The following is a 19,893-nucleotide window of genomic DNA, read 5'->3' on the forward strand; positions in this document are numbered from 1 at the left end:
TGGAACAAGACACTCAGCACTCACAACTAATGCAGGCGGGGTTTGTTTGGCTCACAGCTCGCAGAAGGTTCAGTCCATGAACCGGGCTGGCTCTAAGGCAGAAGCGGCACAGAGGAAGGGCCTGAGAGGAGGAAGCTGCTATTTCCTTGGCAGCCAGGAAGCAGAGGGGCAGAGGAGGAGCTGGGGACAAGGATAACATCTCCAGGTCACATGCCAGTGACCTGTCCCTTCAACGGGGCCCACCCTCCTAGCAACACATTCAGCTACTGGTATCATCAATGGGGGAATCGCTGATTTGTATAGTGTCCCCATGATCCAATCACTTTCCCAACGCATGAGGCTGAAATAGGTATTTTTTTCCCCAAAACACATTCCCACCTTTTATGCCCACAGATAGACAAGAGCCTCCCAGGCCTGCTCCACCTGCTTGAATTAGCCCCTCCCTCCTGGTCTCGGCTGACCACTGCAAAAGAGAAGCCCAGAACTTTGTGGGTTCCAGGGAAAGCTGTCCTGGTCAAGTGTCCTCCTACTCTCTTGGCCCAGTGGACATGGGCAAGGCCCGTATGTTTCTCCACACACTGCATTAATAGGAGCCAGAAGGAACTGCAGACCCCTAAAGCCCCCAGGGAAGCCCCTTCCAGCACAGCACTCCACCAGCACCCCAGCAACCCAGTCTGCCTTGCTGCCCATCAGCATACTTCCTTCTTGCCCCTCCTTATAAACTCTCAGATCACTTTCCAGCACCCAGACTATGCTGCCCAGTTCAGCTAGCCTGACCAGGCTCCACTCTTCCCCACTACTAGAGCCTTCCTTCTGCAGTGCCTGGAGCTGCCCAGGGTCATCGGCTCAATCCTCTGGATCCTCAGCCTCACACTTCGTTGCTTTTGTCCACTTCTTGTCCCAACTAGACCCTGGCTCTCATTTGATGAAGCCATGCTCCCTGCAGCCTTTTTATATCACTATTCATTTTCCTCTCTCACATCTTAAACTACTGATTGAAATGGTCAATGTATACGGCCTCTCTGCCTCTAAGGCTTCTAGACCATCCTCTCTCTCTCTCTCTCTCTCTCTCTCTCTCTCTCTCTCTCTCTCTCTCTCTCTCCTACCCTCACCTTGAGGCTCACCTCTTCCAGAGGCTGTCCCTCTTACTTCAAATCACTACCTCTCCCAGTGCCACTGCTCTTCATTTACTAAAGATTTTAGCCAATGGCCCATAAGCAGTCTCTCTAACATGAAGGTGAGGAGGGGCTGCATGGTGCAGAAGTGATCCCATAGGGCCTTGTAATCATTGTGAAAATATGGGTGCTGTGAATCTCTCTAACACGATTCATGCTACAGTTCTTGGTGGTATCATTACCCTACAGGTGGCCTTTGCACACCTTCCAGTTTCTTGATCTTCAGTGGCCCTCTCCACCCCACGCTGATGGTACTGTGCAGTCAGCTACTCACCTGGCTCATCCTTAGACAGTTCATCTCAGCAACCGCATTTCTTCCACAGGCTCAGTGTCATGCATCCTGTTCTGCAGCTGCCACCTCTTGCCTTTCTGCTTCCTTGTGCAGTACTCCAACACCAACTACTCTGCTTTCCAGCAAGCTGACGATCCTTTCCTACTACCCCACACCCATGCTCTAGATCTCAGAGTCACCCTTGAGTCCTCTGCCCCGTGCCCTATGAACCCGTTCAGCCTTCTCCTGGAGATTACAAATGATCCAACACTTGTTTCCACTTCCACAGTTTCCACCTCATGCTCACCATGTCCTCTCTGCCTAGGTGATTGAGCAAATCCTCCATGCTCTCCAGACACCCACCTTCCCCCAGAGTGTTCCCAACGCAGCAGCCCGAGAGCCCCTCTTAACATGTAACTTAGGAGCACATCATCTCACCTCTGCTCAAACCAAACCTGTCAGTGATTCCTGATGGCAGTGAAAACCAGCCATGGTTTTGGTCTGATTTGGTTTGGTTTTTCATTAGTAGATTTTGCTTCTTACAGCACAGCACCCATATTTTCACAATGATTACAGGGCCCTATGGGATCACTTCTGCACCATGCAGCCCCTCCTCCCCTTCACCTTTGGCCTATCTGTATTTGGGTCACACCTGGCCTCAGCCTCACCCCTTCCCAGATATCCCTTCAAGACCCCAAACCTGTTCCTACCTTCGGGTCTTTGTTTGCTCCTCTGTCTGTAGCGGTCAGCCACCTATCTCCATCTCTTGCTACTTATGTCTCTGCTCAAACACTACAATATGTCTTCCCTCTTAGTTTAGTTTATTTTTAACATATATTTAAAATATATGCAAAAGTAAAAGCTACCATTTCTTTCTTTTGAAATATTTTTTTCATAGTTTTAGAAAATATTTTGCCAAATGATTTATCCTCCATCTCTTTCTTTTTTGAAGCAATGTCTCTGTTATATGCTAAATATATTTGCATCTTTTTCTGGACTTTCTTTTATATTTTATTTCATTGATATAGCTAGAATTGCACAGCCAAAAATATGTTTGTAGACATGCCTTCTTATTCCATTTCCAAACAAATTTTTTTTAATGTATTTGGTATAGGGTCTCACTATGCAGCCTGGACTCATAGTGATCCTCCTGTTATCAGCCTCCCCAGTGCTGGGATTACAGGTGTGTACCACCATGCTGGGTCTTGGTGGCTGGCTTAGGGTGCCTGGGGGCGGGGCCCATGCAGCATGTGGTGCCGGGGATCAAACCCTTGTCCCTGCGCTTGCCTAAGCAGGCACTTAGACCACTGAGCTATCTCACCGGAACTACAATTTTTAATATTCCCATTTTTTTCTTGCAAGTGAAATCTACAGATGTACAAATTTGTTGAAATCCAACAATCCTTCAGATTCTTCACTGGAATCATATTATAAATGTGTCAGTTATCTAGGAAGCTTTGGTATCTTCCTATTTTTCATCTTTATGTGTAGGAGATTATTTACCTCTATTTGTTCAACATTTTTGAGGGGGGACTGGCTCAGGCTGCCTTAAGAGTGCGTCTGGTAAGGCATGTGGATCTGGGGATCAAACTGTGGTATCCTACATCTGACTGCGTTTGCATAAGCAGGTGCTTCAACAACTGAGCTAATTGGCAGGCCCCCTGTCAACATTTTTTATGTTCTTCATTAAATTGTTTATTTTTGGAGTGTCTTGAAGTACAGCCCAGTGTCTTGCTAGTATGCATGAGGCCCTGGGTTAGGGCCTCAGCACTGCAAAAAAATTTTATGTGAAGCCTGCATTCACCTGAAATAAATTCTTTTCTTCTTAGAGTTATATCTTAGATTTTAGATGTAATTATTTTTGGGCTGGCCAAATAGCTCAGCAGATTAAAGCAACTGCATAAAGGCACAGGGGCCAGGGGTTCCATACCCAGGTCTGTTGTGCCGGCCCTGCCCCCGGGGAGCCCTGAGATGGCAATTGAGACTGGGTGAGGAGGCACGAGCCTGTAATCCCAGCTCTTGGGAGGCTGTATACAGGGGGATCACTATGAGTCTGATCTAGTAGTGAGACCCTGAATACCCTGTAGACCCTTCCCTAAAATCCAAAAAAAATGTAAATGTAATTATTTTTCAAATATCTTGCTGCTAATTGGACATTACTGGTATATAGGAAAAGTATTTTTTGTACTGCTATGATAATAATAGTTACACTGCACAGAGTGAAACAAGGGAAGGCCATGTAAAGGAGTGGTCAGGAGGTAAGGTCCTGGGTCCGACCGGCTGAACTTAAAACCAGTTCCAGTATGAGCTGTGTGGTGTCAGCCTTCAGAAACTTGAAGTTTTCTCTGCCTCAGTTCCTTCACTTGTATGATGGGATGAGTACAGCACTTGCTGCACAGGCTGCATGTGTTAAAAGAAAAAGTTCAGACCAACTAAGGTGGGTAGAGTTTATCTGAGCAAAGAGCTGTTCAGGAATCAGGCAACATCCTGACCGAGGAAAGGTTTCATCCAGCAAGTGGGTAAAAAGATTTTTTTTTTTAAAGAACAAGAAAAAGTTAAAAAAAAAAAAAAACTAGAAACATTATAAAATTTCACTAAACAAAATGATACGAATTCAACAGACAAAGGACATGATACACAGAAACACCCTGCTGGGTACACTTGAACATTCTTATATGAGCATAGTTGAGCAGTCGGCAACCTTGAATTGGCTGAACTTAGCTGCTGTGATTGGCTGCGACTCAGCTACTGGTTACAAGAATATACTCTTAAAATAGGTTGTAGTTTGCTACAGTTGGAGGCAGCAACAAACCCAATTTAATTTAACGTGCATAAACTGATTAAGTTATTACTCAGGTTTCTTCAGACAATCATAATTTGCAACTAACACTTTTTATCCTTTTGATTTTTTCTCTCTGTCTTATAATTAAAATTTCTAAGAACAAGTTTACTACTACTAATAATAATAATAATAATTAATAATAATAAAGGACCTTATCCTTTCTTGATTTCAGTAAGACCATCTTTATTATCTCATTATTAATTGTAATGTTAAGTATTTATTAGTTAGTAGGTTTTACTCATGAGTAATTCTGACTTTTACCAAATGCCTTTTTAGTATACACATTAAGATTAACATCTTTTCTCAAAACCTTGTGTGATAAATTGTATTTGTTTTCTCATATTGAGCCATCCTTGCATTCCAGGAATACAATGTTCTTGGTATGTTATAATCACATGCTGCACCATGTGCTTCAGCCCATGATGGTGTCTGCACAACATTCTAGTGGAGGCAAAAATTCTCATCATTTAGTGACATCATAACCATGGCAATGTTCAGCATGATACTCTTGTGTTTGTGGTGATGCAAGCAGGAGCAAACCTACTGTACTTCCAGTCATCTGAAAGCCCATCACACAAATTGCATACCTTACATAATATTTGGTAATATTAGCAAATAACTGGATTTTGTGTTTGCCACACTATACTTTTATCATTAATTTTTAGTGTACTCTTACTTACATAAAACCAAGTCTACTGTAAAACAATGTGCCTTATACTCCAGCAAGAACCTCATGCATCTAGCATTTATCCTCTCTCTTGATTGTAAATATGGATCTGATCTAGATTTGTGCAAGCTCACTCTATGACACTCATACAACAATAAAACTCCCTAAATGTGTATTTGTCAGGATGTACTCCTGTCCTTACAAAGTACAGAGCTGTATCTCTCTAACATGTAGATTTGTTAAAGCATTTTAATTCTTTTCTCTGGACTTATAAATTAAATGGGATAGTTGCTGATCCTCTTGTTCCAGCATCATCAGTTTTATTAACAAAATGACACAAATTTATAAGTGGCTTTGAAAAGTTTACTTATTTTGCTGTGTTCAGCAGTGATTTATTTAGTGTGAGGACGACTTTTTGTTGACCTGCCATCAGCCACGCACCTAACTGAGCTTCTGGACTTCCTGAATCCATACTGACAACTTGTGTAATACCTTCCACAGCTGCTGATTTCCTAGGACATCTACTTCTAACTGAGGTCATTTATATTTTCCTAGAAAATTAAACTACATGCTGACTATGGGAAACACACTAGCTCATAAAAATTGAAAGACTGGCCCAGTTCACTGGATAAACACAAAGCAAAAAGAAAATAAATGTCACAAAATCATTCTCAGTCAAATTGAAATTCAAGGATGGAAGAACTCACAGGTCACAGAACGTCGTATTTTGTCAATAAAAGATAGAATCTTTAGGAATAATAAAGATAACAGGCATAAATGTTAAGTGCCATGAATGTGGTCATATCATGTGTAAGTTGAAACTTGTTCAAAGTGTAAAGATTAATCAGCAGGAGGAAAACATGATGGGAATGTTTAAAACCCCAAACTCATTTCTTAACAGACTGACAAAGTATAAGTGAGCATGAGAAGACAGAGTGCCCCTCCTGCATCCTCAGCAAGTGGCTTGCTTGCCACTCCACATCCCGGCTCCAGCAAGCTTTTAGCTAAAACTTCAGAGTCCGTGGTCTGCCTCCCTCTCCTGTTTCTCCCACTGTTGACCCACTGGACTGCAATCCTCAGCACACACCACTTTTAGACAGCTTCTACCTGCCCTGTGCCCAGTCCTTTCCACCAATCACCAACCCTCTTCACTCTAAAGCCATTCCCACCATTTATCTGGGAATTATAACCTTTCTACCACCAGGGGACAAGATAGGAAGGTAGAGGCTGGATGGAGAAGATGCAAACTTCCTTAAAAACCAAAGCCCACTCATGGAAGGCCAGAAACCCAGTTTCTGACTGATGTAGGCTTTAGATCTCTGAGCTAAAAGCCAATACGTTGAAGGAAATGAAATAGGCCAACTTTCTCTCATTTTAGAAAGTCACTTGTCTCCTCTGCTTTATGACGAGTCTGTCTGTCTCTCACTCTCTCTCTCTCTCTCTCTCTCTCTCTCTCTCTCTCTCTCTCTCTCTCTCTCTCTCTCTCTCTTCCTCCCTTTCTGTCTCTCTCCCTCCCCTCCTCCACTCCAATTCCATTCCCTTTATTTTTGATGAAAACTCTTTCTGAGAAAGCTTACAAGGAGTTCTCCACCTGGTAAGGCTGACAGTGCCTGGGAAGCAACAGAAGATGTAAAAGGTCCTGAGGACATTCCCTCTACCTCCACATTCTGCACTCCTTCCAAACACTTGCCACTGCTGCTACTGGTGAGCCCTATCCAGCTGCAGAAGAGTACTCTGCCAAGGTAAAAACCCAAACAATGCTATTTCCGAAGAGTTGAAAGTAAAGCAAGAAAAGGGGGCAGAAAAAAAAGAACATACTTCTTCGGTAATGAGATAGTGTCATGCTGCAGCCCCTGCCTTCCTGGGGGCCATCCAAACTCTAGGAAAGGGGACATGTCCAACACAGTGGAAAATCTTTTTCAATGTGCTTGTTTATGGCAAGTACATGTGATACAGAAAAGCCTGCTTCCATACCCGTCTCTTAGGAATTGGCATTCTGGGTCCTTTCATTAAAAGAAGACTTAGTACAAAGATGAAACACTTAGCAAATACAAGGACTATGCCCAGCACTCCTTGTGGTCTGTCTACAACTTGTGAAAGTATGGGGGTTCTTGTCTCAGCTTATGTGAAGGTCTGGCTGGAGTGCTTATTTGGGAATTCGGGGGACAGTAGCACAAGCTAGAAAGCAAGCTCCTGGAGTACAGACATCCACATTCTTGAACTATGCCTGATTTTTGGACATCTGTGAGCATTTTTGCATGCCCAATCCCTAGCATGCACCTTCCAAGGTGAACATGCTGCTTGCCCTGGCTGTCTTCATCAACTGCCAGACAGATGTGCTCCCTGGCATCCCCCAGTGCTCCCAGGGTTCACTATGCATGTAATTCTTTCTGCAAGTGTGCTAGTCACAAGCTTCTTCACTCAGAGCTCTTATACTTTAGATCATTGCACAATCCCGGAACTAAACCCTGAGAAGTCTTTCAGAAGAGCACTGTGCTATAGGTACATGGTGCAGAAGACAGTGTGATCAAAAAACATAGTGAATGTTTCATTTTTAATGTTACAATAAAATACATACTGCCATTAATCCCTTCAAAATATTCCCCCTCACTTTAAACACATCCCATTGTTCTTGCCACTTTTTGAAGAAATTATTGACATTTTCTTTTCTGGGTGTCTTTAGTTATGAAATGTCATAGCTACCATTATTTTTGTTGTTGTTGTTTGTTTGTTTGTATTTTAGACAAAGGTCTACAGGGTGTTCAGAGTCTCATTACTAGATCCGACTTGTATTGATCCTCCTGTTTACAGCCTCCCAAAAGCTGGGATTACAGGAATGCACCACCACACCCAGTCTCAACTGCCATCTCAGTGCACCCCAGGGACAGGGCCACCACAGCAGCCTTGGGGATCAAACCCTGGCCCTTGCATCTGTCTGCAAGTGTTTTAATCCACTGAGCTATCTGGCCGGCCCTGTCTTAGCTACCTTGATATCCTAAATCAATTTTCTTTGACTTTGGAAAAGAGCCAGAAGTTGTGTGGGTCAGATCCCGTGAATAAGGTGAGTGAGGACACAACATGATGTTTTCATGAGTTGCCTTTCTCCTGGATGGCACTCAGCGGCAGCATTTACCATATCTATGATCAGATACCAAAAAGATACTCACAAAAGAGGATATGTAGAACTGCTTCAGAAAGTGGCAGGAACAATGGGGTTCACATTTTAGAAGTGAGGGGAAGTATTTAAAAGAGGATTATTGTCAATGTGTCTTTTACTGCAATGATTAACTTAAACATTCACTGTACATTCTGATTATCCTTTGTATGTCCACACAGGCACTCACAGAGCCACTCCTGGACACTTCATCCTTTTCAAAGTCTGCCTGAGGCACAGAATCTACTGCACTTGCAGTCCTAACCACCTCCTCCTGGTCTCCAGATGCTCAGGAGTCACACTAATAGTAACAGCCAATATTCCACAGACTCTGGTCTTGTGTGCTTGTGCAGGACTGTAGCCCTGACAGGCATCTCTCAGGTACTCACAAATATCCCCGTTTGTCCACTCATCCCTTCCCCTACTGTAGCCCTTGTCACCTTGTCACTTGAAATCAGACTTGCCGCTGGCTCCCCAAAGCCCCTTGTGAATCAGCTCCAGTGGTCCTATCACAGACCTTCTGGCCTGGGGACAATGCAGGCATGGATGTCATGCTGGCTTCTCATTGGTGTCCATCTCAGCACCTGCATTTTCATCCTCTTCAAGAAAAAAAAATTAGTAAAATGATGCTTCATTAAACCATTTGGAGTTTGCCCTTTAAGTCTGGATCCTAGTTCATGTCCAGAGTAGGATCCAATTGACATTCATAACTTGTGGCTAGTTATAAAATTCTTTGAAGGGGAAAGACAGAAACAACCAGATGGCAAGTTAAATGGAGAAATGGAAATATCTCTTATAGCATCTTCTTTCTTTGTATTTTGGGGCAGTTCTTTCCTTAGACACAAGCATCCAAGAATTGTCATTGTGCTATCTCTTTAGTTCTGAAATGTATTTGTGTCATGGACCCAGAATAATGATGTGGCACATAAAAATGATCAGCAAGAAAAGTCCATTCTATTTTTCCAGTGGTCAATAGTCAGATTAAAACTTTATCACCCAGCTAGGCATGGTGGCACATGCCTCTAATCCCAGCACTTGAGAGGCTGAGTCAGAAGGCCTATCATGTATTTGAGGCCATCCTGGACTACATAAGCAAGTTCAGGGCCAGGCTACATTACAGAGCAGAGCAGAGCAGAGAGAGAGAGAGAGAGAGAGAGAGAGAGAGAGAGAGAGAGAGAGACTTATCAGAAATTACATAGAACACAAAGTTCTCTGTATGATATATGTAATGAATATTCAAAACAATTACCATGAGCTACTACATACCCTGACTGGCCTTGGATGTGGTAAGGGAGGGACCCTCTCTAGATAAAGTTGGCTGGTAGAACATGGCTCCCAGACATAAAGCCTACCCCCAATCTGAGTAGTCAGTCACGGCACTTCATTTCTCTATTTTTTTTTTTAATTTTATTTTTATTTGTTTATTTATTTCCAGAACCAGGGATTGGATTCAGACCCTTGAGCCTGCCAGGGAAGCGCCTATTCTACTGAGCTATCTCCCCAATCCTCTTCACTTCTCTAAAGTTCTGTTCTCTCACCTATACTTGAAAACCCTCCATAGACATTGTAAGTATCATGGAGGATTTAATGGGGACTCAGGAAATGACAGCTCTTGATTTTGTGCCAGTAATTATTTAGTCTGGAATATTCTTTGGAGAAGACCTAGTGAGCCATGTACTTAGCCTTATGGTCCTCTGTATCCTTGTCTCATTCTCATATACATAGGCACACTCACATATGCAGGCACAGACACACATCTAAGTGGGAAGACTATGCGACCCTGGTCATATGACTGCACTTATGCCTGTCCCTTTCCCTCACCTGTTGAATAGAGACTATTACAGTTGATCTGAGTATTAAATGAGTGAATATATTTAAGCCATTAAAATAATGCTTAGCACATAAATAAGTGCATGTGGGTTGACTGTGTTATTTCTATTACCTATGATTCTTCTGAAAATAAACAAACTTCTAGTGAGAAGCTTGGATTTTAACTGTCCCCTGAATCACTAGGCTTCATTGTACAAATTTGCACACATCTGTCTCCTGTTCATACATCTGCTTTCCCTTCTCCTGGTCATCGGCAACTTGAGTGCCTTCCAAAAGCATGTAAGGCATGGCTCTTCTGGCTGCTGAGCAAATAATTTCCCAAGAGATCGTCCCCAAGCAGCAGAGAAACAGCCCCTTTGTTCCTGTCCCCATGGTTCAGACCCCTTTGAAGTGGTCTGTCTGTCAACAAAGTTCACAAAGGAAGGGGGACTTACGGGAACATCCATTGGGGCCACTTCCTGGAGGAGAGACTGGGCAGAATGTCCCCTGTCCTTGGAGTATTGGGTCTGACCAAGGAAGCCCAGATACCACTCACTGCACATGGATCTGGCCTACTGTGCACCTAGTCTGGTAGCAGTCCATGGACAACCTCTTAAGTGAGCCTGGATGGGTCCTGTCACCTCTCTCCTTCATAGGATTCTCAGGAGGCTAGATGCATGTGGAATAGTAGCCACTGATCGGCCACCAGACAGATAATGGGTCCTCATTAAACGTGGCATGGTTGAACTCAAGGGAGTATTCCAAGCAGAGGTGGTGAAGTGAGGCAGGCAAGAAGGAAAGAAGGAAAGATTTGTAGGCTAGATCTCTCACCATCTGTGCTTCCTTGGAAACCAACAAGGAAAGTGGAATGAGAAATGGGTGTCCTTTGACTTCTTCAAAGCAAACACTCTCCAGTAAGGAGAAAAAACAAGCCTGATTAAATTGGATAAATGGTCTGATGTCCATCCAGAGAGGTGTTTGTTAATAGATATAACATGGAAAGATAAATCAATGGAGCCAATAAATATTTATGAAGAGGTCCACTGGTCCAAGCAAAAGGCTTGTACACCCAATATATAAGGAAAGGGCTGCATGCCATACAGTGGGTTTGTTTGGCCATGGGTTCTGTTTTGACCAGTGGGTAATCATATGGAACAAGAACATGTGGTAGAGAAATAAAATCTATATCTATAAGCTACTGGCTTCATGCACAAAAGCACTACTTGTGCCTATTTTTGTGGACTAGTCCATCTTAAAATAACCTTAGTTTTATACAGCCGACGGTGATGGGCAAGGAGCTCTATAGAACAAGCAAGTTCCCTGCAAAAGGAATTCAGGCTGTTAAAGCTACAATTAAGAAATATAGAATGACTGATTTTGTAGATGAAAGGACATTTAAAAGCAGGAGAGAAATTATGGACGGGAGCAGGTTCTGACTCTAGGGGTTCAAAGATAGGAACTCTAATTACACTAGGGCAAGAGGAGACTGCTTGGAGGAATTTTTGAAAAATGAAATGGAAAAGCTGAGGGTCAAAATCATATTGTGATGAAAATAAATAGAGACGATGTGATTGCATGGAGCTCAGAGCACAATCAGGAAGGAAAGAACAAGGACAGAAGGGAACCTGACGACCTGAGTAAATAACAGCACCCCCTCCACAAAAGATGCCAAATATAGAGTGCAAATATTCAGAAGGTATGGAAAGATAAGTTAGAAGCCAAAACTCAGTTACCATTATCATGCAAAGAAACAACAGAACCCTTAGCAAAAACGAATGGCTTGGCTTGGCAGGAGACCAATACTGTTTCCCTGCACAGCTCAGTCTGGGGAGGAAAGGCTGATACCGCCCCTATCACGGATTTTCAGGCCATTTAAGTGAGCTCTCCAAGGTCAGAACACAGAGATGATTATTGACCATTGTTATCTTCCCAGGGAGGGGCAGACCCGGCCTTGCACGTTAGCATTAGCACTACCCAACAGAAGTTACAAAATACTGGGAGCAATTCTCTTGAGCACATTAAGCAATATTTGCAAATGTGTGCGGGTATGTGTTGGCTACCTGATCTCTCTGGACCGGGAAATGGTTCTCTCCTCAGCAGATCGTGGCATGTTTTTTTTTATGAAGTTAGAAACATAAATATCATTGTAACCAGCTCAGAGCAAGGACATGCAACAGGGAGATGAACAGATACTGCCACTGTCAAAAGAAGAAAAAAGTGAATCTAGTAACTAATGCTTATTGAGCATTGGAGCAAGCAAAAACGTGAGAAAAGATGTCTTCATAGCTAGGGAAACCTCTCAGAAGTGTGCCCAGGTTCTCTGCACCCTTCCGTGAGGGTCCCTGGTGAGCTGTCTTCCAAAATAAGATTGAAGGACATTAGTGGAATTGGAAATCTCCTGATTTCTAGCTTTCTGTCCTTCCCATGTGCCTCCCCAGCTTAAATTCTGGCTGCATCTCTTCTTAGCTAAGCTACTTGGACAAGCTACTTATCCTCTGTATATTCAGCTATTAAAATGAAAATGCTACTAGCCACTTTCATCAGGTTATTGTAGGGCCTCAATAACAGAACACGTATCAAAATGCCAGATAGGGTGCCTAGCGTAGAGTAGGTCCTCTGTAGAGTCGGTGCAGCACAGTGGATGGACGGTGCTGCCCAGATGGGTGACATGAAGAAGCACCACACAGGACTATCACTAAACATGCCGTGGACCCCAGGGCAAGTCCTCTTGCCTGTTGAGGGAGCCTGTGGGTTCTGAGAGGAGAGGGGTTTGAGCACAGCCTCAGGGTGGTGGCATTTGCCAGGTGGAGAGATGGCCAAGGTTGAAAACAATGGCCCAGAGGTGGGAAAGACAGGAGTGAGTGCGGAGGACAGGAGCTAAATTTGCTGAACAGTAGGAAAGGGCTAGAAAGGAACGGAAAGATGCTCTAGGATTCCAGCCTGATCTACAAGTGAAGGCCTGTGACTTTGGAGTGACACCTGTCAGGAACGAAGATCCAACGCCAGTGTGTAGAATGAGCTGTCAAGGAAGAGTGAGAAAACAGAGAGGCTTCCCGGTTTGGACACACGCATTTCTATCCACAGAGCTTCTCTTCTTACAAAGTAAGTCTCATCTTAGCTCAGGCATTCGTTTAACTCTCATAATTGAGTACAGAGATTTAAATGTGTTGGGTTTTTGCTCCTGTGATACATTCTTGTCGTATCTAAAATGTATGTGATATTAAATCAAGACTAAAACTCTCAATTACACTGTTGTTCCTATGGTAAAAATATAATCTACTGTAAGTCAATTCACAGTGCCGTAAGCTTTTCTGGAATAAAATGTGATAAAAGTCAGACTCACTGCCTATGACAATAATTAAATCTATATTAAACAAGTATAAAAGAACAGATGTAGAAGGAGGTAATTTAGAATCAAAAACTTCACTTAAACACCACAGGAGTGCGTCCTGAAGTTTAGTACTCATGGTCTTTTTGGAGATACAGGTTTATTCCATGTTTCTCAGAAGAAAATAAAACTTAGTAAGTGTTGAAATTATGAAATAAATTACATTTTCAGAAATCAAATAAAAAATATAAAAATTAAAGAAATCAGTAGGCAATGTCTAATTTGGGGGCCTTAGAATCCATTCTTCTCAAGAACATAATCTCGTAAATAGATGAGGATTAAGTCCTTAGTTTATAAAAATCTTTCAAGTCACCACAGAGCTGAAATAATCTATTGGCAATTAATAAAGTTAAGTAATCTTTTTATAGTCAGAGGAATGAAAAACAGTATTGAAGAAGTAGTTTTTTTAAAAAGAGCATTAAAGTGAGTCTAAATATAGATGAAGAAATTGACAATTTTATGAAGTTTGGAAGAAACTATCTAATACTTTCAAAAACTTAAGAATTAATAAGCCCAGGGCTGGCCAGATAGCTCAGCAGACTAAACACCTGCTTAGGCAGGCATAAGGACCAGGGTCCCATCCTTAGCATGCCATACCGCCCCCGCCCCCAGGGCACACTGAGCCAGCAACTGAGACTAGGTGTGGTGGTGCACGCCTGTAATCCCAGTGCTTGGGAGGCTGAAAACAGGAGGATCACTACTAGTCTGATCTGTGTAGTGAGACCCTGTAGACCTTGTACTAAAAAAAAACTATACATATATATATATATATATATATGAATTAATAAACCCTATTTTTCTACTTTAGTTTAATGTTTAAAACATACAACTGTATTCTTCATTCAGTTGTTCTTCAAACTTAGCTGTCCATAGCTAGCTATTTTCTAGGGCTTTCAAAAGGGATATAGATGGGGAGATGGCTCAGTGGAATAAGTGCTTCCCTGGAAAGCACAAGGGCCTGAGTTCAATCCCCAGTTCTAGGGATTTATCAGTGCAAAGAAAGAGCTCCTAATTCAAGCACTTTTACTCAAGCATTCAGTCATTTGCTTGACTAATATTGAAAGTTTGAGTCTCAGTCCTCTGCACAACAACTCCTATATGGGGGCCTGACCCTTAGCTCAGTTCTTTAAACAGCTGCTTCAACAAAGCAGTCAGGCTCAGGTTGCTGTGGTTCTATCCCCAGAACTCAAGCCAGCCAAACCTGCCCTGAAGGCCTTCTGAGCCAGCCAAAAAAAAAAAAAAAAAAAAAAAAAAACTCCTATGAAGCATTTGTAGCTCACAAATGGAATAAAGAGAAATGTTTCTGCAATGATGATCAAATTGAGAAAGAAAAATGGGGCAAGAGGGAAAGGAAAAACAAGAAGGCAGTGTGCATGCGCGTGTGTGAGCACATGTCTTAGCCTGCGTAGTTGTACCAAAAGGCCTGACACCGGGTGATTCATAAAGAACAGAATTTATTTCTCATGGTTCTAGAAATTGAGAAGCCTAAGATCAAGGCGCCAGCAGGTTCAGCGCACACCCAAGTGAGGGCTGCTCTCCCCCTCCAGGATGGCCCTGAGAGGGGCCCTTGTCTCCGTACCCTCCCCTGCAGAGGACAGGAGCCTCATCGCCCCTCAAAGGCCCTGCCTCTTAGTACTATCACATTAGCAACTCCTGAATTTCAGATGGGACACTTTCAAGCCATGTTTGTGTGTGTGTGTGTGTGTGTGTGTGTGTGTGTGTGTGTGACTGTAAATCAATACTGGCAGCCACTCTGCAATCATCCACAGACAGGAGCAAAGTGAAAGTGTGAGTCACCTGATCTGTGGCTCCCAGCTGAGGTCAGATGGTGCTACACTGCCTTCTTGTTTCTACACTCAAACTGTAAACAAGCGTCCTTTCCAAGGTCTTCAGGATCTTTTTTCTTGTTTCGTTGCACTGCTTGCCTTTCTTTCATTGATTTTACTTCCTAAAATGCCCCCTCCTCAGGCCCACATTCCCTCACAATACTAGCATTGTGTAAGTCTGGAGTGCATGAAGCCTAGCCAGGTGGCATGGAGAACAGACGTATAGTAGAGAAGCTCCACGCTGCGGTGATGGCTCAGGGGGCCAAGAATTCAGTGTCAGTGAGTCAGCAGTGTGGATTAAACAAGGTGTCTACACAGAAACTCACATAAAACAAGGTCATAAAGTGATGGGCAGAGCAGTGCTGTGGCCAGAGGCATGAAGGATCCCAGCCCCGAGTTCCCCCCAGGAGTTGTATCAGTATTCTCTAATCCAGTGTTGGAGCTGATTTTAGAGTTTGCGAGTATTATGACTCATGAGAACCAGTTGCATTTTTAAAATAATCCACTGACTGCTATATGAAAAGTAGATTAAAGTAGGGCCCAGGAAGTGGCAGATAGACCACCAGTTAGCTTTGGCAGGAACCCAGGCAAGGAGATTGGGCTCATGTGGTGGGGGTGACAACAGACGGAAGGTAGAAAGTGTTTTTAAAGAATGGACAAGACAGGTTTCCCTTTGCCCCATCTCAGCAGGCTCCCAGCCACGATCACATTGCTGTGGTTTGAATTCTTGACTAGCTTGTCACTCTCAGACATATTCCTTGTTTATTTTTATTTCTGCTTTCCCCTGCTTCCACAGAAGCCATGTAAGAGCAAAGGCCTTGATTGTTTCCTTCATTCCTGTCCTCCAGTACCTAACACAAACGTGGCTCACTGTCCACATACACTGATAGCACAATGTCTAATTCACTGACTTACCAAGGGTTGGTTTAGAGCTGGAGGAATGAGAAGACTAAGAGTAGTGGGATCCCAGGTAAGGTGGCATATATCTGTAATCCCAGAATTCTGGAGGCTGAGCCAGGAGGACTGCTTCGAATTGAGGCCAACCTAAGTTACATAGTTAAATTCAAAGCCATCCTGAACTACATAGTGAGATCATGTCTCAATACTAACCCCGCCCCCCCAAAAAAAAGTAATGGGATGCCAGGTATGGTGGTACACACTTGTAATCCCAGCACTTAGGCTGAAACAGGATAGTAAACTCAAGACCAGCCTGAGCCACAGAGTAAGATGCTATCTGAAAAAAAATAAAAAAGTAATGGGAACAGGAAGAGCAGGAAATAGAATTAAGATAATTTTTGTTAATGTCTTGAATAATTTCAATTGTAGAGATTTTGCCAATAAAAAATAACAGGCTTAACTGGCTAAACTGGCTCAGGCAAGGAGAACTTAACTCTTCCCCTGACAACTCAAGGATTCTTATCAGTTTCCCAGTAGAAATGGCAATCAAATCATTCATGTTTCCTTGTAAAACCTTATCATACAAGAAATCACACAGATGATGCCTTCATTTGCTGGGGCTGTCATAATCAGATACTACAGACTGAGAGGATTAAATAACAGAAATCTTTTTCTCTTGGGTTTGCAAGTTGGAAGTCCCAGATCAAGGTGTCAGTAGGGCCCTCTTTCTCTCTGTGAGCAAACTCCAGTGCTTCCTCCTCTTCTGAGAGGGATACCAGCTCCCCCTGATGAGGACCACCCATGTGACCTTATTTAACCTATGGCCTTCTTGAAGGCCCTTGTTAGAAATACAGTCACATTCTGAGCTCAATTATGGCTTCAACAGGTGAATTCTAGGCTGGAAGAAGTGCACAATGCAGTCCGTAACAGAGAGGCTTAGGAAGAAGCAGGTCACTCCAAGATCGTCGATGCAGACAAAATAATGACTCAAGAACCACCTGCAAGTAAGACTCCCCACTCTGTGAGCCAAAGAGGAGACTGCAGGGGGCTTAAGAGCTTGAATCCCAACACCAGCTCCAGCAAGTGGACATCCATGATCCTCAGAGCCCAGTTGCTCACTTGGAGGTATTCTTAAAGGTTTCTAGTTTGGGGGCAGGGAACTGAGCGTTCCCGCTGCCCAGTTTCCTACTGCCTAAAAGCACGTAGTGGAAAAACAGGCTGGCGGGGCCAGAGCAGCAGTGAGTGAGCAAGCAAACTCCAGGTCCTGTGTTGGTTTCCCCGCGGTCTGTGGTTGCAATGATGGGCTTCACGCTGCGCTGGGCCCCGTGATCTGGAGGTTGGTGTAGCAAAGGAGAGACTTGGGGATGACTTCAGAAAGTAGAAAATTGCTGTAAATAAGGTGGTATTTAGCTGTTTTTCATCTTATACAGCTCATTATAACATGGTCAAATGACATTTGGGGCAGGAAGCCTGTGGCTAGTGGGTGGCAGATGCCAGACCCGGCTGCCACAGCAAGGGAAAATCATGCAGGAGTCTCCAGGAACTGCACAGAGAGCTCTTCATCCTGACGCTGGTGACCCCTTCTTCCTGGTAGGACACTTTATTTCATACACTGCCTGCTCTGGGGCCAACAAAGAGACAGAACAGGGGCACTGGATGAGGGAGGGTGGACTCTTCCAGTCCTCATGGATGGGCAGCAGTGTCCTAATCAGATTAGGCCAGTGCAACACACGCTTCCCCCTGACAAAAGCCCTTGGTCCTGTAGGTGAAATGAGCACAACGACTCAACATCTCTGAGGTCATCTGAATGGCCTCAGCACTCTGACAACCTAGGGACAGATAAGTTATGACATACCTGGCCCAAAAAAGCAGTCACCCAAAATCTGAATCATCAACAATTCAGGATCCTACATAACATCATCTACACTCACAGTGCAAGAGCTTGACTGTCATAGCTGGGGACAGGGAGGCACTGGGGACAAGGGAACTGTGATTACTGAGCTAAGGCAATTTGGAAATTCCACTCAGTTGGGAGAGATAAGAGAGACAGACAGACAGAAAGGACAGCGTATAAGTAGTAGAGGTGGGGACTGTGCACACCTGCCTATTGATGACACCAAGCTAAAGAAGGATTCACGGGTTTTATGAAACATTACTATGCATACCCTGTAATGGGGAAGCTCTCTTTCCAAAATAGGCCAGGGCTTAGCAGACAGCTCATAAATCCTTTTCCTGTCTAAATGGAATGTTTTTCTTCCTTTTTGCTGAGATCCTACGTTCTTAAACACCCCAGGAAACCTTTTGACACTCTTGCCCTAGCCTCACCTGCCTCCCCTCCACACCTTCCTCTGCTCCTGGAGTGCAGTTACCAATCGCTGGTTTGGTTTTCAGCTGGACCCCTCATCAGATGCCTTCATTCTGCCTAATAAGTGTCCCAAGCCTTATAGATGTCCTGTCTATGTCTCTTGCCAAGGAAAGGGCAGCTGCTCCTCATTCCAGATGTGGAAGAAGGCAGTACATAGGGACTAGAAGTGAAAGAGAGGAAAGGAAGAAAAGAGGGAGAGAAACAAAGAAGAAGGAAGAGGGATGGGATAGGGAGGAAGCAACACTTTCAAAGTTTGCTGTGAAGGAAGAAAAAAAGCAGGGAAGCAATACTCTTCACATAAATATATATGGAAAATGAACATTTATAATAGCCAGGATAAATTTAACTTGCAGAAAAATATACACCCTGGATGTTAAATGCAACAGGATATGAAGTTGTAAGCATAGCATGATTAGAACAATGTGAAAGTCAAACCAAAATTGATGCAGGAAAATTGACCTGATAGAAATTTTTCCAAAGTGTTGCCAGTGTTAGTTCATGGAAGGTTGGGGATATGTTTTCTTCTCTTTCTGTAACAGGAAGGAATAATAGATTTATTTAAGCCAAAACCTGGCTTATGGAAGACAGCTTCATTTTCTCAGCAAGGCAGCATACACATCCCAACAGCCAATGTGTCTGTCCCTCTGTCCACCCCATCCTGTCTCGGGCCAGTTTTCTCGTGCAGTACCAAACCATGTCCATTTTCCTAGAGTTGCCTTTTGCCCTGGTCTTCTCCAACCATGTCCATCCTCAGAGCACCTGTTCCTCCCCTCTCTTCTTCACTGCTCCCTTTCACTCCCAACCTCAGGTCCCTATCTAGAAGTTCATCCCTTCTCAGCCTCTCTGTGTGGTCTATGACTGGGATTAGTGTGGAACTCCTGAGGTGGGCAACCCCATGCACACCCCCCACTCCCAGTTGGGCCTCTTGTCTCCTCCCTGAGCAATACCAACACCCTGCAACTATTGCTACCACGTTTCTGACCCACCCCCCAATCTAGAAACTGTCCCTCAGAGCAAGCCATACCCATGATGAACCTGCATCACTCCTGTAGTCTCCCCCGTCTCCGACACCTGTGGCCCTGTGATGTTCTCTCTCAGTATCTGACACTCTTCAGCACACACTGGGATCTCCTCTGAATACAGGCTGGGCCCCTACCACAGCATTTAGGGACACCCAAAACTGCCTTTCCTGCCTTATTCCCAGTGCCCCTCAAGCAGGCCACCTGCTAAGCTGACTGCCCCCTTTCTCCCAATAACACTTCACCCTCACAGTGCCCAAAGCCCCGACATCTCTGGTTGTACTTTCTACTCAAATTCTCTGTTCCTGCCCCCCAGGATTGGCTGAGATCAGCATCTCTGCCCTTGCCAGCCCCAGCTGTGACATTAATGTAGGTCACTTACTACAGTGGAGGTGACCGGCTTGGGCAGGGCCAGTTTTGGTATTGGAGCTGCAGATCCATTTCTCACGCAGGCCACACCTTAGGAGAGAAATGGAGCTC

Source organism: Octodon degus, unplaced genomic scaffold, assembly GCF_000260255.1.
Source record: "Octodon degus isolate 3935 unplaced genomic scaffold, OctDeg1.0 scaffold00127, whole genome shotgun sequence".
Classification (NCBI taxonomy): Eukaryota; Metazoa; Chordata; class Mammalia; order Rodentia; family Octodontidae; genus Octodon; species Octodon degus.